The sequence below is a fragment of the Dreissena polymorpha genome, chromosome 7 (assembly GCF_020536995.1).
Source record: "Dreissena polymorpha isolate Duluth1 chromosome 7, UMN_Dpol_1.0, whole genome shotgun sequence".
Classification (NCBI taxonomy): Eukaryota; Metazoa; Mollusca; class Bivalvia; order Myida; family Dreissenidae; genus Dreissena; species Dreissena polymorpha.
Window position 1 is genome coordinate 96987015 of NC_068361.1, and position 26611 is coordinate 97013625.

Consider the following 26611-nt stretch of genomic DNA (forward strand, 5'->3'; position numbering starts at 1 on the left):
CACATACATGTAGTCGAGGGCCTCAATATGAGGTTTTGTATAAAATATAACACTAGGTCATTATGACTTCTTTATTAACATCAAGTAACATTAATTTCATTCCAAGACATAACATTAACACAAGGGCTGTTTGTAAAACATGCATGCCCCCCATATGGGCTCTCTGTTGTAGTGAGAGCCATTGTGTGAATATGTTTTTTGTCACTGTGACCTTGACCTTTGACCTAGTGACCGGAAAATCAATAGGGGTCATCTGCCAGTCATGATCAATGTACCTATGAAGTTTCATGATCCTAGCCATAAGCATTCTTGAGTTATCATCCGGACACCATTTTACTATTTCGGGTCACCGTGACCTTGACCTTTGACCTAGTGACCTGAAAATCAATAGGGGTCATCTGCGAGTCATGATCATTCTACCTATCAAGTTTCATGATCCTAGGAATAAGCGTTCTTCAGTTATCATCCGGAAACCATTTTACTATTTCAGGTCATCGTGACCTTGACCTTTGACCTAGTGACCTGAAAATCAATAGGGGTTATCTGCGAGTCATGATCAATCTACCTATCAAGTTTCATGATCCTAGGCCTAAGCGTTCTTGAGTTATCATCCGGAAACCATTTTACTATTTCGGGTCACTGTGACCTTGACCTTTGACCTAGTGACCTCAAAATCAATAGGGGTCATCTGCGAGTCCTGATCAATCTACCTATCAAGATTCATGATCCTAGGCCTAAGCGTTCTTGAGTTATCATCCGGAAACCATTTTACTATTTCGGGTCACTGTGACCTTGACCTTTGACCTAGTGACCTGAAAATCAATAGGGGTCATCTGCGAGTCATGATCAATCTACCAATCAAGTTTCATGATCCTAGGCCTAAGCGTTCTTGAGTTATCATCCGGAAACCATTTTACTATTTTGGGTCACCGTGACTTTGACCTAGTGACCTCAAAATCAATAGGGGTCATCTGCGAGTCATGATCAATGTACCTATGAAGTTTCATGATTCTAGGCCCAAGCGTTCTTGAGTTATCGTCTGACAACCACCTGGTGGACGGACCGACAGACCGACGGACCGACAGACCTACATGAGCAAAGCAATATACCCCCTCTTCTTCGAAGGGGGCATAATAATTTGTATGCAGCATAAAATATCACAATGCAATCTTAAAACCTAAATCAAGTCATAAAATTGGTACAAGGCCAATGCACATGTGAAGTATCAAGTGAACTTGTTAACATGCCAATTTATGTAGTGTTCATCTGCATCATTTTTACATTGCTGACCATGTCATTTCGAATTTAAAGGGGCCTTTTCACAGATTTTGGCATTTTTTTAACTTATTCATTAAATGCTTTATATTAATAAATGTAAACATTGGATCGTAAAAGCTCCAGTAAAAAATCAAGAATAAAATTTAAAAAAGGAAAAGAACATTGCCCGGAGCAGGTTTCGAACCAGTCACCCCTGGAGTCCTGCCAGAGTCCTGAAGTAAAAACGCTTTAGCCTACTGAGCTATTCCGCCGAGTACACATTCCGGATGTATTTTATACGTTATATAAGCAATCTTCGTAGTTTCACAAAATTTAACGACAAAAACAGAACTCTCCACATTATTCAATCGTTTCGCGTTGCAACGCTTTATAATTTTTAGGTTTTAAAATCGTCAAAAGATGCATATAATGGCTATATTAGAGCATGGTAAATGTTCAGTATTACTGTTTCCTCACAAATATCACAACTAAAACGAAAATGTGCGAATCTGAAACAACTTTTTTCAATTTTGTCAATTTACCAAAGTGTGAAAAGATCCCTTTAAAGTACTGGACTTTTAGTATAGTAAAAAAATAACCATTGTTTCCTAAAATATTTAACAGTTGTGTTGTTATTTATTAATAAAATCTTAAAAACTTATGTTGCCTATTTAAACTTGTATCTGACAATGTAGAAAATAAACTAGACACTATTCGTAATGCACCAGACATATTGAACATGCACAATTATAACATTAAGCAATTTTAGCAATAGTAATATATTCTAATGACTTGTTCATGTATAATAGAGTCAAATGTGACGTTTCAAGCTGAACACTTTCCCTTAACCCTCAAAATGCTTTAATCCAGTAAATTCCCCGGGATGCTCCATAACTTGTGTCAAGTGTTTTTGTGCTGTTCGTTGCTAATGTCTAATATGCGGGATACGGACATTAGCCCTCTTGGACATTAACCCCTAGGACATTAGCCCCTAGGACAAAAGCCCCTTCAAAAAAGTGCACACTAGGACATAAGCCCCAAGGTGTTTTACATGTAAAATTTTCAAAACCTTTTTTTATTTTAAGTCAGCATTTTTATGCCATATTTTTAAATTTCATATGTTAATACAAACAATATATAGCTTGTACCACACGCGTACATTTTAGTTGTTTTTTTTTACAATTTCTTTACTATTTTTTCTTCGAACTCTATTTATTTTGCAAAACTTTTGCTATCTGACACCATCCAGAAGTCTAAAATTATCTTACAATAAGATACATAAGTAACATATTGTGTTGTTGTTGCTGTTTAAAAAAAACAAACCATTAATTCCATTAATTTAAAAAAAAGATGAAATTAAATACCTAAAAAATGAATGTAAAAGTAGGTATGGGCTAATGTGCTAAGGGGCAAATGCCCTAGGGGGCTAATGTCCAAAGGGGCTAATGTCCAAGGGGCTAATGTCCCAGAGGGCGAATGTACTACACTCCTAATATGCCCCTCCCCCCCCATCAAATTTTAGTTAAGACAGTTGTTTACATTCTTGGACATATGCACTTCGTCTAGATTGCGGGGTACGGACATTAGCCCTCTAGGACAAAAGCCCCTAGGTTCAAAACTTTTTTTACATAAGCATTTTTATTCCATTTTTTAAACTTCATATCTAAAAACAAACAATATATAGCTTGTACCACACACATACATTTTTGTGTCGTTTTTTTTAATTTTTTCTTTTTTTCTTTGGACTCTATTTGCCAACATTTTGCTATCTGACACCATCCAGAAGTCTAAAATTACCTTATAATTAGATACATAAGTAACATAACGTGTTGTTGTTGCTGTTTAAAAAAAAACAACAACATTAATTCCACTAATTAAAAAAAGGTGAAATTACCTAAAAAATGAATGTAAAAATAGATAGGGGCTATTGTCCTAAGGGGCAAATGTCCTAGGGGCTAATGTCCAAAGGGGCTAATGTCCTAGGGGCTAATGTCCCAAAGGGCTAATGTCCTACACTCCTAGATTGCGACCATGTACATATCACCATAACATTGGGCATTAAATATACACAAATTGGTATGAAAAAGAGGTGGTAGAATCTGAGAAAAGTAAATATATGAGATACATGAGATGAAGATGTAGGACAGTGATAACATTTATTGCATGTATTATTTAATATAACAACCTGCACACTTGGTTTGGTGAACTAAAGTTACATTTGGACTGTAATTGGTGACCCTCCAAATATAATGAATATGTAACTGCAGAGGAAATTATAGTGTTCACTTGTAAAACTTTATTTCTCAAAGATTCTAATCATAGTTGTAATACTTATAGTGATGACATTGGTTAGTTAACCCAGTTTATGGCATACTACAAACAAGTATTAAGAATCATATTTCGTTAATTTCACATCAAATTTGAAGTGAAAGTTTACTATATTTATACAATGACATGAGTGCAATTTTAAGTCATTGAAATAAATTATATAATCAAACTAAATCAGATGAAAAGAGCTGAGGCAACGGTCACATATACAGTTATCAAATGAATATTGGGATAAATAGTAATATCACTTTTGTATCATTTAATACAACTATCACTTTAATCAGTATTTACAACCAACAATTATTTATGTAAGTCTGTTAAATGTATGTGTACATGAAACTATTAGCCATCATGTATTTGGGTAACATAATTGTGTACATGTATAAAATCTAAAATAGGTATCGAAGACATAAATTATTATTGAAAACAGATTTTTAAATTTAAAAAAAGCACATTATGCAATTTAGTGAAGCCTAGAGAGACTGGACATCAACCATTATTTTGACATGTCCCAGTTTGGATATTTCACACCTTTTGTGATAGGGGTCAGGAATGGGGGTCTGTATACCTGTACCATACATGCCATACGTCCCGGAAATCTGTCAAATGTCCCGGAATTTACAAAATCCATGTATACATGTACCTTATCGAAGGCTTAACTGCACCTCGAATCTGTGTATATCTGCAGCGTCTCCATGACAATGCCTACCCGAATAGGCAGACTACGCTTTGTGTCAAAATCGATCAATTAACAGGGGTCCTGTTATCATATCGATTGTCTCACGTTCGCGGTCAAACCGAAAAGGCGGCATTGTTTAATGGGTTGTGAATTGACTTTAATCTACTACGTCATTATTTCCCGCTGCGTAAGGGCAAAGGATAGTTGTTCACACATCTGAAGTCCAACATCGCTGAGTAAAAAATTAAAAGCAGTTTATGTTCGCACGTTTAACCGACAAAGAAGTTGAGTAAAAAAGTAAGCATATAAAAACGTCATCCTCACTAGGTTTATTATTGTCTTGTTCTAAACCCCCAATAAACATAACGTAAAAAATAATAAGTGAATTTGAATTGCGTTGACGATCTACCGGTACTGTTTTGTTGTATTTGTTTTATTGTGATTGGTTGTATGTATTGTGAATTGATTTGAGTGACGATCTAACGGTACTGTATTGTTGTATTTTTTTTATTATATAAATGTTATAAATGAATACCGGTAAAGGCGTATCAACAACTACGTGTTACACACCGGTCTTAATAACAATAACGCAGTGACGTCACCATCTATGTTTAGAACGCTTACACTGAAAACACGTGGCATGTATCTAGTAATGGAAGTAGTAATGTTTAATTTGACGTTTATAGTTCAAGTGTATTTCGGATAGGCATTCGAACTTTTGCAATTAACGATGCGAAACAAAAAAAACGTACCAAAAATGCATATGTCTTTAAATATCTCTACATTTTATACATGTCCCGAGAAATTGGCAAAAGTCCCGGACAATTTAACTCAATGTCCCGGAATTGGTCTGAAAAATTATGGCATGTATGCCTGTACACAGTTCCCATATAGGGGTCATGAAGTTGAGACTGTTTCACCAGGGCCAGGAAGTGGAGTCTTTTGACCTGTGTAAACATGGCATGAGAGGGGCCAGTCGGTAGGTGATTAGGGGATATATTGGTATAGCGCTCATAACTTAGTGAGCCAATCAAAATAGTACAGTCCAATGATCCAATCGAAGTTACAGGGAACAAGTATATATGCTCCAAACACATGGTTTGAATGCACATTGATCATTTAATAGCAATATTGTTATCAAAAGCTGAATAAAGCAACTCAACATAATGGATTTTAGTGATTACCAAGAACTTGTGTGCTTCCTGGAATCTAACACCTACCCTGAACGTATGCAAGAGAACTCCTCCAAGGCAGACAAGAATCGAAGGGACAACTTCAGGAGCAAGGCAAAGAAGTTCTTCTTAAAAGTTACATTATTATGATTAAAACTTTCTTGTTTTTTTTATGCCTACTGTGTCCAATTTGATGAAATCCAAGCCATGTGGGTCTAAAACGATTAACAGTTGTAAAATGTACACATAAATATATTGACTTGCATATTTTAAGGCTCTAAATGACAATTTTACCAGTAAAAACACACTGCATTGCTTATAAACTATCAAATTGTAAGAAAGCTATATCTGTTAACCCTTTGCATGCTGGGAAATTTGTCATCTGCTAAAATGTCGTCTGCAAAATTTCTAAAATTAGCATTTTCTTCGATTTTTTTCAAAGAATACAATCAGAATAGAACACAGTTTGGATCCTGATGAGACGCCACATTCTTCCTTCAAAATTCGGTTCCAGCACTGAAAGGGTTAAATAAGATGAACATTGAGAAAAGCACAAAAAATACTGACTTGCATATTTAACTGCCTAAAATCCACATTTTTAACAAGGAAATAAATATTTTCTTGACCAAAGTATGCATTAAACATTGCTTTTAGCATTTTAGTGCCTGTTTATATTGACTTGCATATTTTAAGGCTATAAATGACAATTTTAAACAAGAGAATCACACTGCATTGCTTATAAACAATCAAATTGTAAGAAAGCTATATCTGTTAAATAAGATGAACATTTAGGAAAGAAAGCACAAAAAATACTGACTTGCATATTTTACTGCCTAAATTCCACACTTTTAACAAGGAAATAAATATTTTCTTGACCAAAGTATGCATTAAACATTGCTTTTAGCATTTTAGTGCCTGTTTATAAACAACATTAAAAGTAAGCTATATTTGTTGAATAAGATGACCATTAAGCACATAAGAATATTGAATTGCATATTTTACTGCATAAAATCCACATTTAAATATAAAAAAATCACTTAGCAGGGTTGTTCTATTGTCCCTGGCAAGTAAAAGTTAGGTGCGGGCAAGTAATTTTATAATCTAGTTGTCCGCCCGGAAAAGTGCAAAAAAACAAAGAGCATTTAATTAAGGTACTTTAATTAGACTTTCATTGCTGTAATCATTATATTAAATGATCAAAAAGAAAAAAGGTTTTGAGGTGTATCATTTGGGTTTATAAAAAATATGAGGTTTACAGTTGATACAGTGATACAGTGATATTTCATGTTTGGGCAAGTGGCTTTTCGTTCAGGGCAAGTAGATTTTCTAAGTACTTGACGATAGGGCAAGTTGGTTTTTCGGTTAATGTTAAGCCCCGCTTAGCTAATCTTGAGAAAGCATAATGCTTTAAGAATTTGAGTGCCTGTCATAAATAATTACATTATAAAAACAATATTTGTTGATGAACAATTAAACAAGGGCTGTTTGTAAAACATGCATGCCCCCCATATGGGCTGTCAGTTGTGGCAGCCATTGTGTGAATATGTTTTTTGTCACTGACCTTGACCTTTGACCTAGTGACCTGAAAATAAATAGGGGTCATCTGCCAGTCATGATCGATGTACCTATGAAGTTTCATGATCCTAGGCCTAATTATTCTTCAGTTATCATCAGGAAACCATTTTACTGTTTCGAGTCACTGTGACCTTGACCTTTGACCTAATGATCTGAAAATCAATAGGGGTCATCTGCCAGTCATGACCAATGTACCTGTCAAGTTTGTAATCCTAGGAGTAAGCGTTCTTGACTTATCATCCGAAAACCATTTTACGGTTTCTCTTCACCGTGACCGTGATCTTTGGACCTAGTGACCTGAAAATCAATAGGGGCCATCTGCGAGTCATGATCAATGTACCTATGAAGTCTCATGATCTTTGGCCTAAGCGTTCTTAAGTTAACATCCAGAAACCATCTGGTGGACGGACATATGGACATACATACATACGGACGGACTGAGCAAAACAATAAACCCCCTCTTCTTCGAAGGGGGGCATAAAAATTAAGCACATAAGAATACTGACTTGCATATTTTATGGTCCAAAATGAACTTTACCCCAACAAAATCACTCATTTCTTACCCCGAGTATGCGAAAAACATTGATTTCAGCATTTTAGTTCCTGTTTATAAACAATAACATTGTAAGTGACCTATATTTGTTTAATAAGATGAGCATTTCCAAAGTGAAGCACATAAGAATACTGACTTGCATATTTTACAGACAAAAATGAACAACAAAAACACTATTTTCTAACTGAAGGATACAAAAAACATTGCTTTTAGCATTTTTGTGCCTGTTTATAAACAATAACATTGTAAGTGACCTATATTTGTTTAATAAGATGAACAGTTAGAATATGAAGCACATAAGAATACTGACTTGCATATTTTACAGACAAAAATGAACAACAAAAACACTATTTTCTAACTGAAGGATACAAAAAACATTGCTTTAAGCGTTTTTGTGCCTGTTTAAAAAAAAATAGAAAAATACATTATAAGTAAGCAATATTTGTTGATAATGATGAATAGTTAGAAAATTAGTCACAATATTGACTTGCATATTCTACAGCCTAACAATAACGAGGGATACAAATGTATTTATTGCATAAGATACACAGTTACAGCCTTTCTGAAGTATGCAAGAAAAATACAATTTCAGACCTGATTGTGACCCATTACATTGTAATTCAGCTATATTTGTTATATAAAATCAACAGTCAATAATTAACACATATGAAGCATTTCTTGCACATTTTATGAAATAAAATAGACGGAAGTACTATTTTCTAACCCATCGTCTTTATCGTTTTTATGCCTGAACCATTTCATTTAAGCCAAGCTTTTTGTTGAACATAAAGTTAACATACAAAGGAATTTTTATGCTGAAAACACATTTGTGATTTTTACACATGAAATATGTAATAATGTTAAAAACAAGGTATTTCATAAATTTGGTTTTAGGTTGTGATCTGTACAGATTTGTACCTGGAAAGATCGATGGTACAAAGGTTGTTTTGAAAAAAGATGTAAACAATATCCTTAAGGAGTTCCATGGAAGTGCCTTTGGTGGCCACAGTGGCATAAACAAGACTAGAGAGGCGATCAACTTGCGTTATTGGTGGCCAGGGCTCACAGAGGACATTAAGAAATACGTAAGTATAAATCAGGGAAAAATTGGGAATTGTAGAGGTTAAAAAGTAATTAATCCTTTCTTTACTTCAAATTTCTTGATTAATGGTTATTTATTAAAATGTAAGTTTAGATTTCTTCAAACAGTCACAAACACAGCTTTTGAGTAAACGTTTAAACGTAAAGTTCCCTGTTGTTATACCTCTATAAAGCCTTATTATGACATGCATCTGATAATTTCCACATGCTTTTTAAATTTTGGTTTACATATTTTGGTTTTTCACTTGTGATTATATATTTATCTTTTACTAAAGACCACTGTATACATATATAGACACACAAAGACAATAAATTATAAATAAACAATACAATCTGTTATTTTAGGTGAGTACCTGTGAGGCTTGTCAGAAGTCTGACCCCTTAAAACCAGCCAAGAAACCCGAACTCCAGCAAATAAAGGTATTACAATACGTAAAATATTCTCTGTACAGTAAAAACAGATAAAAACCTAACAATAAAGGAACAAGAGCATAGCATAACGGGCACGCTCAGCTGCGGGTGCAGTTTTAAATACATGAAAGCTTGACAGAATTTTTTTTCAAGTCACAGTGACCTTGACCTTTGACCTAGTGACCCAAAATTGGGTGTGGCATTTAGAACTCATCAAGGTGCAGCTACATATGAAGTTGTCAGTTGAAGCACTTTGATTTTAGAGCTAATGTTCAAAACCTTGACAAATTGTTAAGTTTTTAGCACGACGCGGACGAAGACGGAGACAACAACACCAGGACCATATACATTCAATGAGAAAAAGGATGTTATAAATTCTATGTACAGCAATTGTATAATATACATATTACAAAATAAGTAACATGAATGTACAAAATACAAACAGTTAATATATAATGTGCTATATATCGGACGCTGACAAATACATTGTTCTATATCAATTTTGAAACTGCATTTTAAGGAAAAATGCGAGTCCACGATGCATAGCCATTAGTATATTTTCTTCTGATAAGTTCGATTTGTAATAGTTCCTTAAATTCTAGGTTTCTCGCCCATTCGAGCTGGTTGGTGTAGATCTTATGGGCCCATTCCAAGAAACATCCAGTGGCAACAGGTTCATTTTTACCGCAACAGATTATTTCACCAAGTGGGTTGAAGCGTTCCCAATTCCATCTAAAACTGCAAAGGATGTCAACAAATGTTTTAGGAAACTGTTTGCAACTCATGGCGCTATGAACGCCATTCTCACTGATCAGGGCCGAGAATTTGTAAATGAGGTAAAGTGCACATTTATTATTTTACTTGGTAGTTAAAGCATTAATTATTACAGCAGCTTTCTATCAAAAGTCACAAGGAAAGATAAAAACCATTTGCAATAAGTAAACCAGCAATGTCCCTTCTCCCATAGCAATGAGTTTGAACACGAAATACTATGTCCCTTGCAAACTAGATTGTCTTTTTACAAGCTTTTTATTATATGACTCCTTATGTTGTCAAATAACAATCACACTTTCCCAACCTTGGCCTATCAAAGCTAGGGAGTATTTTAATTTTATAAGGAATACATTTTTGGTTTGAATGAAATTCCTCAAGTCATTCCCTAGGAACTATGTTAAAAAAATGCCTAAATATTTCATATAAAGTGTTCAATGGACCAATATATTAACCAATTTACTATAGTTAACCTAGTTAGTAATCTTTGCCTGAATTGTAATTTGGATAAGAGAAATACATCCATCAAGCCATTCCTGTGCAATCAGCTTACCAAAATAATTAACTAAGTTTGGATGCTGACGCTGGCACAAACACAAGAAAGAGATAAATAGCTTCCTTTTTTTTCAATAGTTGAGCTAAAAACAGACAAAAATAATGTGCGAATGGCAAATAATTTGCATATGAGCATAATTAAATAAAATTGGAAAACAAAAACATTTGTCTCTGTAGGTGAACGAGGAACTCTGCCAAGAGTGGAATGTGAAGCATCGGATAACTTCGGCCTATCATCCACAGACCAATGGACTGGATGAAAAGACAAACCAGACCATCAAAAAGTATGTAAATGACTCGACCATGATAAAATACATATAAACTGTGACCAACTCACTGGCAAACTGATAAATAAGTTGATTATTCTGAATAACCAGTTATTGCATATTCATTAATGTATTAAATTAAGTACAGTACTGATAAACGCTCGGCTGCGGGTGCAGTTTTGAATAAATGAAAGCTTGTCAGAAGAAAATTAGAGATCAGTGACCTTGACCTTTGACCTAGTGACCCAAAAATGGGTGTGGCGTGTAGAACTCATCAAGGTGCATCTACATATGAAGTTTCAATGTTGTAGGTGGAAGCACTTTGATTTTAGTCTTTTATTAGTGCCAATGTTAAGGTTTTAGCATAAAGCGGATGGCCGACGAGCTGGTTATGAAAATATATCGGGTTTTCTCCAAAAACAGCCGAGCTAATACACATCAAAAGAATTTACACAAACATCCAATGCAAAAACAATATAAATTGTTCAACCTAAAACATGTTGTTTTCATTATATATAACTAAATGAATTGTGAACAGGTATTTGAAAAATATTTTTAGTGTGCTGAGGAAAATGGTCAATGAGAATCAAAACAACTGGGATGAATACCTTGATGGAGCTCTGTTTGCCCAGCGCACCAAACGGCACTCCAGCACCAAGTTCACACCCTTCTTCCTTTTGTACGGGAGAGAGGCGGTTTACCCAAGTCAGCTTCCGCCAGTGTTCACTGGAGCAGTATGTGATACAATTGTTATTAAGAACAGAGGATTTATAGAATACAATTAAATTACATATACATGGCATACAAATGTTATTTGGCATTAAATAAATGAATCAATAAATTAAATGCCAGAATTGAGTAGTATCTAAGTGTGAAAATAATACTGAGAAATTGAGATACTTCATTAAGATAATCGCAATTACATGAACATTAAGCTTAATTACCTCAATTTGTAAAGCTTTATCCAATGTTTTACATTTGATCTGTTAATGCCGGATATACATATAGGATCTAGCATGAGTTGTCATATCTTACTATATTTTATTAACGAGTTCAGGAATTTTGTTAGTAAGCGAGCCTTTGACGCGTTTAATAAAATATGGTATAATATGACGATTGTCAGATCTTTTTATCACATGCTTTTAAATAAGCAAATTAAATAAATAGTACGCAAACATAATAATAAATCCCGAATGTTGTTTACATGATGTCATCTGATGTTGCAACGTCATTCATAACAAAATGCGATTGGTCAATAAACGAAAACTAAGCCTATGAAAACACTTATAAAGTATATTACACATGTGTAAGATAAAAATATATGTTATGGTTATATTACATGGGAAACAGGGAATGGCATGTGTTAAATAAGATTTATGAAACAAATACATGCATACAGGTCAGCAAGTGTGCTCTTCAAATACTGGAGTCAACAAATAATTGTACATTTCAATATCATTCATAATTAGTGTAATATCTTCTTAAAAAGTCCAAGCAAATATTATGCCCAAGTACACAAACATGTGTACCATTTCTTGCCTATTGCAGATTCCTACTGTAACACCACAAGAGGAGGAAGAGATGGTAGAAAACATAACACACATAAGAAAAAGAGCAATGGATGAGGTGACCACCAACATAGACACTGCACATAGAAAGCAGCAAAAGGACTTCAAAATGAGGCAAACCAAAAAATATGTTGCTTTAAAAGAAGGCGACCGAGTGCTCCTCCTTCGTGCAAAGACAGCCACCCGAAAAGGAAACCTTCAAGCTAACTATACAGGCCCTTATACAATTGATCATATACAGGGAAAGACAGCCTGCCTCCTTTCAGACGGTCAAAGGCTGAAGCAGAAGGTTTCCTTAGACCGGCTGAAACAGTATGTTGAGGCAGAAGCTGTGACATCGCCGTTAGTTGAAGGACCAACCACACAGGTTCCTGTCAAGCAACCAGATGAGAGGGAAGAATTCGTGTCCCAGACAGCAGCAGCTGGACAACTTGACCAGCTCAGCAATATTATTTTGCAGAGTGGCTTGCTCTAGCAGCTACCCTCCCAAACGCTCATAGATGAGGTAATACTAGCTTTAGCAAACCTGAAGAGCAACGATACAATACAAATATGTACATAGTAACATACAAACAACAATAATATATCGAGATACTATATATTTTATCATACCATACGCTTTTTTGATACAGGAAAATTGTCTTGTTCATGTTGGCTTATTATAAAACCAGTGTCATAATTGATATTCAATTTGGATAAAAGGTTGTCTTTTTTTCTAAGACATAAATACATTCAATTTAATAGTGATTAATGAATTAATTAATGATTAATATTAAGAAATGACATAAACTTTGTTGTACTTTTAAGTGTAGAATAGAGGTCACATTTTCAGAAAATTGATCTCCTAAAAATTAAAATTTATTTAATATTAGTTTCAGAAACATAAGCTAATTGGCATCACTTTTGTTGATTAGTTAAACAACCCATTATTTGTTTGACTACCACAGATGGCAAGTAAATTTGAGGCTGATGTAGAAACTATTTCATCCAACATCCTACCCCATCTCAGGACCATTGATGTCAACCTGGAAACCAAAACAACTCTTTGTATGTCGCTCTCCAGTGTCTGCCTTATGGCTTTTCAAGCCAAATTGCCAGTCATGGATGTAGCCGAGACCCTTAAGCCAAGACCGCGTCACTTGAAGACCACCACTGTGAGAAAGATGCCATACAAGAATGATCAAAGGCTCAGACTTGGCAATGAGGTTATGGATCTAATCAACATTGAATCATTAAATGCTGGAGAATGGGTAGATGACAAGGTAAGTTCACAACAGTGAATTGGTGTAAAATATGTGTATCTGGATAAGAACAAATTTAAGCATTCACACGCATTTATGTATTATATTGTATTATATGTATTAAACAGACAAGTATTATCTTTAGTTTACGATTTTGCGTTTTTCAGATTAATCTCATCCAACTTTAATAATTGCATTAATTTAAAATAAATTAATTGTATAAACATGTCAGCATGACAACACTTTTTACACAATTATTGCCTTATTTGGAAGTATAAAATTTACGATTTATTTTAATCATTTCATTACATTATTGTGTAAATAATTTTAACTTTATCAGAAAAATCAATTACAAATAGGCATCATGGCAAGTTTGGCCTTTAAACAATATTGTTGAAACATGTGTAGCAAAATAATTCAAAATATGGACAGCAATAAAAGTTATATACCAACTGTATGTTATTGACATAAAAATGTTGCTGAAACATTTGTGCAACAAAGCTACTTTTTATCGCAGGTCATCAATGCCTACCTTGGCCTTATAAAGGCAGAAGTGAATCTCACCAGTAACCATTTGTTTGTCCTGCCCTCGTATACAGCAGTATTGTGGGAAAATGGGACCCTGAACCACTGGATGTTTGAAAAGGTATTAAAACAGCATGGAGTTACATATAAATTTATATATAATTCAAGTTTTATTGTCATTTTTTCATCACTATTCTATTAAGCCTACATTAATAAACAAGTATTTGACACAAAACTTCATCATTTGATACACTATATATAATAATGCTTACCCAGAGAGTCGAGACTCTCACAGTAGCTGTGTGCAGTCATGGATACGAAACCTAAATGGTTAAATATTCTATTGTCAATATTTTTTTTACTGAAAGCAATTTGATTCCAATTATGTAGTATAATGAAGTCTGTCATAAAATGTCTTTTGCTGGACATATTTGTACACGTATGTTCTGAACCGTTCAAGTATAATTACAGGAACTGCCAACGTAACATGTGATAAAAATGTTTCTTACATCCAGGTTTCACCTCATGACCTTGCACAGAAGGCTAACTGAAACAAAATACAAAGCAATCATTAATATATGTAAGCAAAGCACGTTTAGGCAACACAAATAACAAAATACAAAAGAAAGATTATGATTTATTCACGGTTAACAGCTTCTAAATTTTGCACAAGTTTAAATGTTAACACACATCAGTATATAGAGCATTGCCATTTCTATACTCTAGAAATACCTTCTTGGAATAACTTCAAGTAGCCGTTACTAACACATCCAATCTGATCATGAGCACATGTCTCTCATACATGATACATTATAAATTCTATGTCCAACAGACATCAATGCCCCTGCAATATGTTATTGTACACAGAAGCATATATGTACCTATGTTACACATATTGACTATTTCACAATTGTGAAATGACATTTAAGAGAGATCTGGACAATGTTGTGGCAGCATAATGTTAAATTCAGTAACGTCTTTTAATGAAGGAACACTTCTCCAACTACAAGCTTCTGCTGATGCCTATCAACAGCCATGGCAATCACTGGATCCTTCTTGTGGCAAAACCCAAGGAAAAGACAGTGTCAATCTTAGATTCATTACACCACCAAAACTTTAAGTGGCTGAATCTCTGGGGGTAAGTGCAATTCTCCTTAAGTCTGATTGGGGGTAAACAAAAATAGGTGTAAGAATTGTTGTTATTTATCAAAATAAAACCAAAAAAAACTATAAGAATTATCATCATATATTTTCATCACTAAATTTTTCCAGCTTGGTTAAAAGAGTAGGAAATAAAAGAATAAAACAATAATTACTTTCTACCAGTAAGTTTTACAATTCGGAAAAAAAAAGGTAAGCAATTATGAAAAATACTGTTAATGAAACAAACTATAAAAGCAAGGGACATTGAAAATATTTGAGGTGGTATGCAAACATTTACATAGATTCAATAGTATGCATATTCTAAGTGGAAAAAGGGCCATAATTCTTACAAAGTGCTTGAAACAGTTGTTTTAACCTTTAATGTAGAATTATCAATAATATGCATATTCAAAAAGGCCAAAGGGCTGTAATTCTTACAAAATCCTTGATACAGTTGCCTTCTCTTGTTTATAGATTGGCGTATGAGTGATGACTCTAATGTGTTTTGTTTTTTACTGCAGCCAATTCTTTGATCTAAGAAACAAAGCTGCCAATGTTAAGGAGCAACTTGGTCCTTGGACATACAGTCCCATGCAGAGTAACAAGCAAAAGGACAGCAACTCTTGCGGAGTATTCACATTAATGGTATGTTCATGCATATCAAAATATGCTGCCTTTTCGACATAAATAGAATAAAATAAACAGGCCCCAATTACAGTCATTTCAGTTAATGACAAGAAGCTGGACATTTGATGGTTGAAGTTAGTACATTGTAATGTGTAGAATACAAATTAGGTTTGACTGATTCCTATCCTTAACCAACAGGAATTTATACCTGTCGTGTTCAGGTTTTAAAGTAGTAGTATGGTGGCAATTTAACGTCCATATAAAGTAGCCATGTTCAGTTTTGTTTAAAACAATTATTGGAGCCGTCAATTTTAACTGTTATTATGAACGCTATTTTTTTCCAGAATGCTGAAGCCATTGCTCTTGGGGTTCCCCATGAAATAATGCGGCAGGTTCACTGTCAAGAATACAGGAATTATCTCAGGGAACGGATTCTGCAACACAGCAAAGAAGCAGACGACACTATGTGTGATATGCCCAATTGCAGCGTTTCATCAGGAACACAGCGATGGGTACAATGTTCTGTGTGTGGCAGGTGGTACCACCTGAAGTGCTGTGGTCTGCCAGTAAGGGCAGCCCTTGAAGAGCAATATGTACATGTATGTATGGGTTGCACAGCAAAGTTCTCATAGCAGTACCATTCATTGAAAAACAAGTGCCTCTACATGAAAAAAAAACAAAAAAAAACAGTTATAAAATGGACATGTAATGCGGGCAACAAAGAGTTGGGTGGCGCCAATGACACCCCTGCCATCGAGCAGATAATACAGTTTCACATCTGTGCAGCTGGGGGACCCGTAGCTAACTTAAATAAGTTACATTAAATGTAATTAATACAAATATAGTAACCATATTGACTTTTAAGGCTGAACAGCAAAACGCCTCTTTTGGTCCCGAACTCTAACACCCCCAAAACAAAATAAATGAATATTTAAACAACTAAAATTTTTTTGTTAATTGTTATTGATCGTGGCCTAGTACCGTTACCAGAAATATTAATGAAAACAGCTGAGTTACAGAGCTGAAACCAACATTGCCGACAGACAGACACAATGACAATAGTTTGAAAAAACCCTTTTTGGGGCAATATAGATGAATCTGAAACTAAACAACTATTTCAAACTAATGCTTACATAATGCCTACACAAAACATACAATCTGATGCAAACACAGTTTAATATAATTATATCTATTTAAAATAAAATTTGAACAGGTCAATTGAATGAGTGACATCATCAATTCATGCAGTGAAATCAGTATTTCAATAAAATGTATAACATGTAACGATTGTTATACATCAGATGCATCCATCAATACCTGCACAGGTCTAGAATTAATGAGACTATATATTTAAACACAATCAGACAGGTTGTTTTATTTCATTGTATGAACTTAACAATTTTTGTTAATGACGAAACGTATTATGAAAATATAAAAGTATTACGATATTAATACACATTGTGAGGAACATGTACCTAAAATTTGGATTAATGCTTTTAAGTTATATGGATTTACACCATATTAGTTCAACCAAATTCTCCCATCCTAAGTCAGTATTCTACTTATAGCATATGGTAAATTACTACTCTGTAATCCTGCAAAATTTAGTCGCCAGTTGTTGAGGTTACAATGTCCACCCAGTGACTAGGCTCAGGGGTTTTTCCGCACTGTCTACGCCTCCAGAAAACGGATGCACTCCTAAAGCAAACAGACCTGATCCCAAACCGAAATTATTAAAAAAATTATCCCAATTTCCAAAAAAGAAATGTTTTTTTTTTCAAGAATGAAGTGTCTTAAAACGTGTGTGACTATCCAGTGTTTGATTAGGTCAAAAATATCTGCTATGAGGTTTTGACTGTTCAGTTCTTATCTCAGAGTGTAACTGTAACTGAAAAACAAAACTGCAGTACTTGAATAAACGTTGAACACGCCCAATATTGCATCTGTTTATATAAAGAAGACAAAATAACAAATAAAAAGCAAATTTATTTGTTAAACCGCTGAATTATTTAAGCATGATAAATTCACAATTTTTTCCCAATTGAGCCGTTTCATTGACGCAAAAATTCCCAAAATGACCAATTTTGTCGATAAAAAATTCCCAATTTGGTCAGACTCCTTTTCCCAAAATAGGCAGAAAAAGCCCTGCTAGGAGGTAACAGGTTCGATCCACAATGCGGGCACGTTCTTTAGATCTCCCCATAGACAACAAGTACTGGTCCTAGTCTCAAGAAACGGACTTGAAAGCATTTTAAATTAACTATGGTTTTCTATGCAACTGAGCTAAAAAAATTGGTTTAAACTAGTCCTGCAATGTTAACCTTTAATCAGTAATAATACAAAGGAAAACCTGTTGTTCCGGGCAGAAAGTGGGTGGATGTGTGATCACTTGTTTCCTTATTTCCACTGTTAGGTGTGCAGGTCAACCGTGTTCAGCTTGTATGACCTGGGTGCTCTTGAAGGGGGACAGTAGCCTGCGCACTTCGAACTAGAACAAGATGAAATAGACTTTCCAGACATATTTTTTAGTTGAAAGTGTTGTTTTATGAATTTCAAACTATAATATTCCTATATTTTGCCATACATTCGTACATAAATGCATTGCTTGGACAATTTTTATTACTTTGATTAGTTTGTAAAATTATTTGGTATTTCTTAGATGATTTTAGTGCATAAATTTATGCAAGACATGACTTATGTAGGAAGATAGTCAGAAAATTTTGTATTTTAGAAATTCAGAGTATAACATAACCAAACTTTTTTTACCAAATAATTAGTTTTTAAATTTACGCAGTGCTAGGGAAAATTTTTGTTTACTACTTCAAATAGTCTGTACAATTGCCAGGGTTTTATATTGATTTAAGTGCGTAAAGTTACGCAGAGCTTGTCTTATGCTTTGAACAATTTTGTTTGTTTGAAAAGTTGGTAAAAATATCAGGTATTTTGTAGTTGCTAGTATTTTGCAGATTTTCATTGTTATTTATGCAGAGCTTGGCTTACGTAGAAAGAGAGTTAGAACAAGACTATTGTAAGGAAATATTTGTCCCCTACCGGCTCCACCATTGTCAGAAATTCCACCATTTTCAGATTTAAAAAATATATATATTTGTTGCCATAGCAACCAGAATTTTATGATGTAGGAACAGAATGAAATGACATGCATAATGTCCATATTGCCATCTATCAATGTTTCAAGTTTCATAAAAAATTATAAAGAACTTTAAAAGTTATCGCAGGATCCAGAAAACCACCATTTCAGCAGTATTTTTAGATTATTTGTTGCCATAGCAACTATAATTTTTGACTTAGGAACGAAATGAAATGACGTGCATAATGTCAATATTGACATCTATCCATGTTCCAAGTTTCATGAAAATAATATTAAGAACTTTTAAAGTTATCGCAGGATCCAGAAAAGTGTGATGGACGGACGGATTGACAGACGGACTGACAGACGGAGCGCAAACCATAAGTCCCCTCCGGTGAAACCGGTAGGGGACTAAAAAATGTTGTATTTGCAAAATGCAAAGTATAACTCTACTGTTTTGTTTTACCATGAAGTTGTTTGTAAATTTACGCAGTGCTTGGGACAATTTTTGTTTACAACTTCAAATAGTCTGTAAAATTGCCAGGGTTTGATATTGATTTAAGTGCGTAAATTTACGCAGAGCTTGGCTTATGTAGAAGAGTTCTTTGCACAATTTTGTTTGCTTGAAAAGTTGGTAAAAATATCAGGTATTTTGATGTAGATTTTAAGTGCGTACATTTATGCAGAGCTTGTCTTGTGTAGAAAGATAGTTAGCTGACCTCTTTACAATAAAATTACGAACTGCTTTTGCAATAAATTAGTTCGTAAATTTACGCACTGCCACTGGAGAAATTGCCAGGGTTTTTATTTGATTTAAGCGCGTAAATTTATGAAGAGCCTGACTTATGCAGAAAGATCATATGTTTTAGTTAAAAGTGTTGTATATTTGAATTTCAAACTATAATGTTGCTATCTTTTGCCATATATTAGTTTATTAATTTATGCAGTGCTTGAGACAATTTTTTGTTTACAACTATAAATAGTCTGTAAATTTGCAAGGGTTTTATATTGATTTAAGTGCGTAAATTTATGTTAAAAGATACTTCCCAAAAATACTGTATTAGTGAAATTCAAACTACCACACCACTTTTTTTATAAATGTAATACTTCGTAAATGTACGCAGTGCTTGGGACACCTATTGCATAGTTCTTCGATTTCTTTGTAAAATGATAAGGGTTTTTATGATGATTTAAGTGAGAAAATTTATGCAGTGCTTGCATAAACCAACAACTGTATTTAGAAAAGTTTGTCAAAATGAAATTTATGGGCAATAAAATGTGAAATAAATCACTTTTTTTTCATTTTGCAACAAAAAAAGGGAATATTGAGGGATATTTCCATATAAAATGCCAGTGAGTTAATAACCTTGACTTGCATATTTTACGGCCTTATTGCCTGATTTAAATAACATATGGTACATTTTCTACCGCACATAATGCAACAAACTTTGTCTTAAGGCTTGTCAGGTTTGATTGTGAGCAATTACATTATAATTAAGCTCTCTTTGTTAAATAAGATTAATGTTGGGTAGTATTAAACACTTAAGACGCCTGACTTGCATATTTTATGGTCGAAAATTCACATTAAAACAAGAAAATAGCTCACATAAACATTTCTGCACGCTTTATTTGACAAATTTAAAAACACACGACGCTATTTATACATACACATATCAAGTGTGGCGAAAAATCAATAATTCCTAAAACTCAAATTGGAGCTCAGTATGAAAGTCTATCGGTATATCCGAAAAGAGTTATGTCCGAAAATTAGTCTTACCCGCATGGTAATGTTTTTTTGCCCAATCTTGAAGAAACGAACGTCGACCCATTCACACTCTTTATTAGTGATGTTTTTCTCCAATTAAATACCAAAGTTTTAAACCGTTTTTAAGCGTTTGTTTGCGATTGTTTGCGCTTATATCATTGCGCATGCGTAGCGATGAAAACCGATTTAAAGGCGGGGCTTATGTGCACTATATTTAGATGTCCTATTTATAGATTTACAACATGCGATTGTTTGCGCTTATTTCATTGCGCATGCGTAGCGATGAAACCGGATGAAAAAGCGAAGCTTATGTGCACTATATTCAGATATGTCCTATTTAAAGATTTGCAGCACGCCGTATACGCATGCGAAAAAAGATAACCTGCGTTTTTTTTTATCAAATGCGCGGTAGACTGATTTTTTTGTAAACGTATAAGTCTGTGTTGTTGTTTTTAACTAATAGTGTAAGTTATCCTTACGTTCAAGGTTGGGTACTGTATCCTAATATTCCGGACATTCAGTCATTGCGAAAATTTCGTCAACAAGATGCCTCATCGGACTCCAAAACAGATTGAAGCAACAATTAGAAGGTTAAAGGGATTATGGAGGTTTCGGCGAAACCTCCAGTAACCGGTTAAAGAGTGCTGGTTGCAACTCAGTTGTGATTGCTAAACACTTAAGACTTCACCATTCTTATTCTATAACTGACCGTGGTGTACGAAAAATTCTATCAAAGTGTAATGGGAATAACGTCGAACGTCGTCCGCGTAATCAGGTTAAAAAAGTGAAAAGAGAGCATGTCGATTTTGTGGATTTTTTATATAAACAGAACAACGAGTTGTCAGCTTCGGTTGTGCAAGAAAAGATAAACTATGTTTTTGGTGTGCATATGTCTCGATCGACAGTCAAGATGATTAGGAGGCAACTTGGATGGACCTGCAAACAATCGGCATATTGCCAAATGATTAGTGTGAAGAACGTCCAGGTCAGAAAGCAGTTTGCTATGGAAATGTTGAGAAAAAAAGAGGATTTCAGTGATGTAGTATTCACTGGTAAGTTTTGAATTTTCATCGATTAGAAAAGGTGGCATTTTTCCTCTTTAGTTATGTCTTTAAATGCATGGTATAATAAATTAATATACATCAACCTCATATCGTTAAACATCAATTTGCTGAAGCATGGTTCCGACATGAAATCATATCAGAAGCTTTAACTGTATCGCAACAAACCTTAAGGGCTGACAAAATAATTGATATGTAATGTACTGTACACTGTACTCAATAAATATTCTAATCTAATTCTAATGCAGTTTCTGTCTGTGTAAGGCTTATAAGATAAACTCGTTATACCAACAGCAATCTGGAATGGTAATAGTTTTAAAGCAAATATTTCCACTGCCAGTGATTCCTGTCCTTTCCGATTCTGTCGCTTCTTTACCGTAACACTTTAGTTCTGTGTCTGTCTAATCAACATAAGCGCAACACGTCTATTGGTACCTTTTATCATCTAAAGTGTAAAGACATTTTTCGTAAGTTGTTGGGTGTTCTCACGTTTTTAAGAATTCCGTATTTGTTAGGAAATCATCAAATTGGAACCATACGTCAGCAGGACTAAACTTCTGTAAACTGGTATTGATGTTTTAACATTTTAATGACTCTGACATTAGTTATTAAAACCATTCGTTTCTTTATTTTAGATGAGACAACCATCGAAATGTCATCAAGTGGAACGTTTCAATTTTACAAAGTTGGCAGTACTATAGCAAGCTTGCCAAGAAAATGTGCAAAACCTAAACATGCATACAAGGTGAGTTCATAATTGTGTTTTAAGCCCATCATATTTCATAATTGGACAGTTTATAATATTGGAAACTTACCGCAATAACTCTATGTTTTCGGACACTTAAAAATAATTAATTTTTATCTTGTCCGAAAACTTAGATACGAAAAATATTCACAAAATACAGGTGTCCGAAAACTTAGAGTCGAAAATTGAAGTGTCCGAAAATAGCGTCAATTGTATCAATGACTACCGGTAATAGAACGCGCTTGTAAAATACCATGCCGTATAGTAAAAATTACAGTTATATATGTTTGCACTGCATTTTAAATAATTTTAAATGCTTAATTTATTTAACAGAAAGTTACAACAAGGTTGTACTTTGACCAACAAGTTCAGAAATGAGCATGTGATGTACCGATACTCACTAGTATGAACCTGTAATTAAAGCAATAAAAAAAAGCAAACTATGAATTCTTCGTTTGTTCATTTCCGATAGTTGTTGTCTAATACCTTCCATTGTTCGTAAAACATACAATAGGGTGCATCACACTTAGAAGCGTTTAGTATTTGTCAAAGTTATTTTACTGAGGAGGGGTCGTAACATTGCGGTAGATAATTGAACTGTTAATTGACACTACCCCTGGTAATTGTCATAACGCTTATGCTATCGGGCGAAACCATTGTTTAATACCGGTTTACAAGGTTATTTTCCCAATAACGCAAATGTAATGGTCCGTTGCCCTCAGACATGCACCTGCCATATTTGATGATGTTAATCTGGTTGTAGAACCCCATGATCGAAGTGTCATAAGATATCGAAAACAGGACCGAAATTTAGTAAAATAGCGCTGTAAAATATACTGTCCGAAAACTTAGAGACATTAATTATGGACGAAAACTCGTGTGTCCGAAAATTAAGAGTCACGGAAAATAATTATTTTTGCTAAAAACAGGGGTGTCCGAAAACTTAGAGTGTCCGAAAACATAGAGTTATTACGGTAAGCATGCCACTGAGAAAATCTTGAAATTTATTGATTAAAACTGCAGTGCAGAAATATTTATGAGAAATGATATTGGCATTTTGCAGTAAATTGCAATCAACTGCAAAAAACTTGTATGACCAAATGCAGACAATGAACTTTAATGCCTAACATTTTCAGATGCCTCACATGATATGATAAAATGTTTTAGAATAATACCTGATATACATGTATATTGACTTGAGTTTATTGGAGCTTCTTGCTGAATCATGTTAAGTTGCTTGATATAGATTTCAAGCACTGATCATTTATTGTAACTTGTTATTATCACATGCTATGCCCCATTTCCCATTTATTATAACCATTGCAAATAAAAACTAGAAATGGCGCGGCAGAGGCCGACGCGTATCCCCACGCCGAATGTTTGACCTAGGTGTGCCCCAGGGTTGGTAATGGGGCCATGCATAGCTGAGATTGACCGTATTGTAATAAGAGAAGTTCATCATCAATTAGAAGTGAATTGGTGTAGAAATGAAGAAGTTATAGTAAAAGGCAATTTTGGGTGGGTGTGACATATGTGGGTAGGGCGCCCCAGGGTTGGTAATTGTGCCATGCATAGTTGAGATTGACCGTATTGTCATAAGAGATGTTCAATATCAATTTGAAGTGAATCGGTGTAGAAATGAAGAAATTATAGTAAAAGGCAATTTTGGGCGGGTGTGGTCTATGTGGGCGGGGCCCCAGGGTTGGTTATGGGGCCATGCATAGTTGAGATTGACCCTAATGTCATAAGAGAAGTTCAGTATCAATTTGAAGTGAATCCGTGTAGAAATGAAAAAATCATAGTAAATGGAATTTTTTGCTGGGTGTGGCCTATGTGGGCGGGCGCCCCAGGGTTGGGATTGGGGCCATGCATAGTTGAGATTGACCCTAATGTCATAACACAAGTTCAGTATCGATTTGAAGTGAATCCGTGTAGAAATGAAAAAATTATAGTAAATGGAAATTTTTGGTGGGTGTGGCCTATGTGGGCGGGGCGCCCCAGGGTTGGGAATGGGGCCATGCATGGTTGAGATTGACCGTATTGTCATAAGAGAGGTCCAGTATCAATTTGAAGTGAATCGGTGTAGAAATAAAGAAGTAAATGTAAAATAACCTAAAAAAATGAGTGATAATTTCTGACGCGGCCCCACCCCAACTGCTATAACTTTTGACCCAGGGGTCAGATCAAAATTCCAAATAGTGCAGGGTCGCACATATGCTCATAGCTACCATGTGTGTAAGTTTCAAGGTTCTAGTGCTTTTAGTGTAGGAGGAGATAGTGGCCAGGACGGACGGACGGACGGACAGACGGACGGACGGACGGACGGCGGAGATAACCACAATATCCCCACCTTTTTTTCAAAAAGCGTGGGGATAAAAAATAATTACACATGTTTAATATACTTTTAAAGCGTTTTTGTTAGCTAGTTTTCGTTTCATCGCATTCTGTTTCAGGTCCATATGTGGGGTGGAATTAGCTACCAGGTTCCGACAAGTTGCTGTCTCTTCACTGGTATCATGGATTCCATATCATATCAGCAGATTTTAAAAGACTGTCTATTACCCTTTACAGCTAGAAGATATCCAAACGGCTTCCGTCTGTACCAGGTAAATAATGAGAATTCTGATTAAAAATGCAAGTTTTGGTGTAACACCACAGGTCTTTTCCCCGAAATTTGCAAAGGCACATGGGCAAATATGCCTGATTTGCTTGCAACTTAGGTACCATTTTGTATTTGTTTAATTTTAAGGTACTGTATTTAATTTTACGGTAATAAGAAAAGTGAATTATTGAATAAATAAACTAGAATTCAACGGCCTTTGATCAGCTATTGAACATTTTTAATTTTGCTGTGCCTTTACTTGATTTTAAATACATGCAAATGTTAAAGCATCACAGTAGCACACTTTGGTGAACAAATGTCATAAGCAAAAAAAAAAGACACAGGGGTAACCCAGTGCTTAAAGATCCTGGGAAAGGCCTGGGCCACTTGACCTTTTTAACCAGGTTTTCCGAAGGAAAAAACTGGTTATTAGATTGGCGAATGCGGGCGGGCTGGCTGGCTGGCTGGCTGGCGGGCTGGCTGGCGGGCTGGCGGAATAAGCTTGTCCGGGCCATAACTATGTCGTTCATTGTCAGATTTTAAAATCATTTGGCACATTTGTTCACCATCATTGGACGGTGTGTCGCGCGAAATAATTACGTCGATATCTCCAATGTCAAGGTCACACTTTGAGTTCAAAGGTCAAAAATGGCCATAAATGAGCTTGTCCGAGCCATAACTATGTCGTTCATCGTCAGATTTTAAAATCATTTGGCACATTTGTTCACCATCATTGGACGGTGTGTCGCGCGAAATAATTACATCGATATCTCCAAGGTCAAGGTCACACTTTGAGTTCAAAGGTCAAAAATGGCCATAAATGAGCTTGTCCTGGCCATAACTATGTCATTCATTGTGAGATTTTAAAATCATTTGGCACATTTGTTCACCATCATGGGACGGTGTGTCCCACGAAAGAATCACGTCAATATCTCCAATGTCAAGGTCGCCACGACTAAAAATAGATTTAAAAAAAAAAAACTTACAAAGGGGGTTAATTTTTTTTGGTCATTTCAAAAGTTCAGTTTGAGTTTTCTCCCTTTATCAGATTTTTTTTTCACAATGAAAACCTGGTTTTGTGACAATTTTGTCCCTTGTTTACATGTTAAATTGATAATCTTCAGTGTGGTTTTAGCTCACCTGATCACAAAGTGCTCATGGTGAGCTAATTTGATCGCCTTTTGTCCGTCGTGCGTTGTCCGTCGTCAACATTTACCTTGTGAACACTCTGAGACCACATTTTGTCCAATCTCATGAAACTTGGTCAGAACATGTGTCCCAATGATATCTTGGATGAGTTCGAAAATGGTTCTGGTTGGTTGAAAAACATGGCTGCCAGGGAGCGTGGAAGTTTTCCTTTTATGGCTATAGTAAAACCTTGTGAACACACTAGAGGCCACATTTGTTGTCCAATCATCATGAAACTTGGTCAGAACATGTGTTCCTATGATATCTTAGACGAGTTCGAAAATGGTCCCGGTTGGTTGAAAAACATGGCTGCCAGGGGGCGTGGAAGTTTTCTTCATATGGCTTTAGTTAAAGCTTGTTAACACTCTAGGAGTCACATTTATTGTCCAA

The 26611-nt window shown here is 35.0% G+C and overlaps 1 protein-coding gene and 3 long non-coding RNA genes across 7 annotated transcripts in view; 1 reads left to right on the top strand and 3 right to left on the bottom strand.

Moving 5' to 3' along the window:
- The window catches only part of LOC127839356 (stimulator of interferon genes protein-like), a 155095-nt gene that overhangs the window by 77567 nt on the left and 50917 nt on the right, over positions 1-26611 (bottom strand). The window lies entirely within an intron of this gene.
- LOC127839379 (uncharacterized) lies at positions 58-4097 on the bottom strand. Its single transcript, XR_008030307.1, has 2 exons — positions 566-4097; positions 58-420 (listed from the first exon to the last, which is right to left on the bottom strand). It is a non-coding gene; the product is annotated as an uncharacterized LOC127839379 (long non-coding RNA).
- Positions 8823-18222, bottom strand: LOC127839384 (uncharacterized). Of its 3 annotated transcripts, XR_008030315.1 has the most exons (6): positions 18123-18222; positions 14512-14549; positions 14275-14325; positions 14010-14107; positions 11277-11394; positions 8823-9814 (listed from the first exon to the last, which is right to left on the bottom strand). It is a non-coding gene; the product is annotated as an uncharacterized LOC127839384 (long non-coding RNA). The 3 variants fall into 3 exon arrangements; XR_008030314.1 differs by lacking the exons at positions 8823-9814; positions 11277-11394 and adding an exon at positions 13032-13388; XR_008030313.1 differs by lacking the exons at positions 8823-9814; positions 11277-11394 and having other exon boundaries at positions 13804-14107.
- On the top strand, positions 25427-26024 carry LOC127839382 (uncharacterized). The gene is made up of 2 exons (XR_008030311.1): positions 25427-25648; positions 25811-26024. It is a non-coding gene; the product is annotated as an uncharacterized LOC127839382 (long non-coding RNA).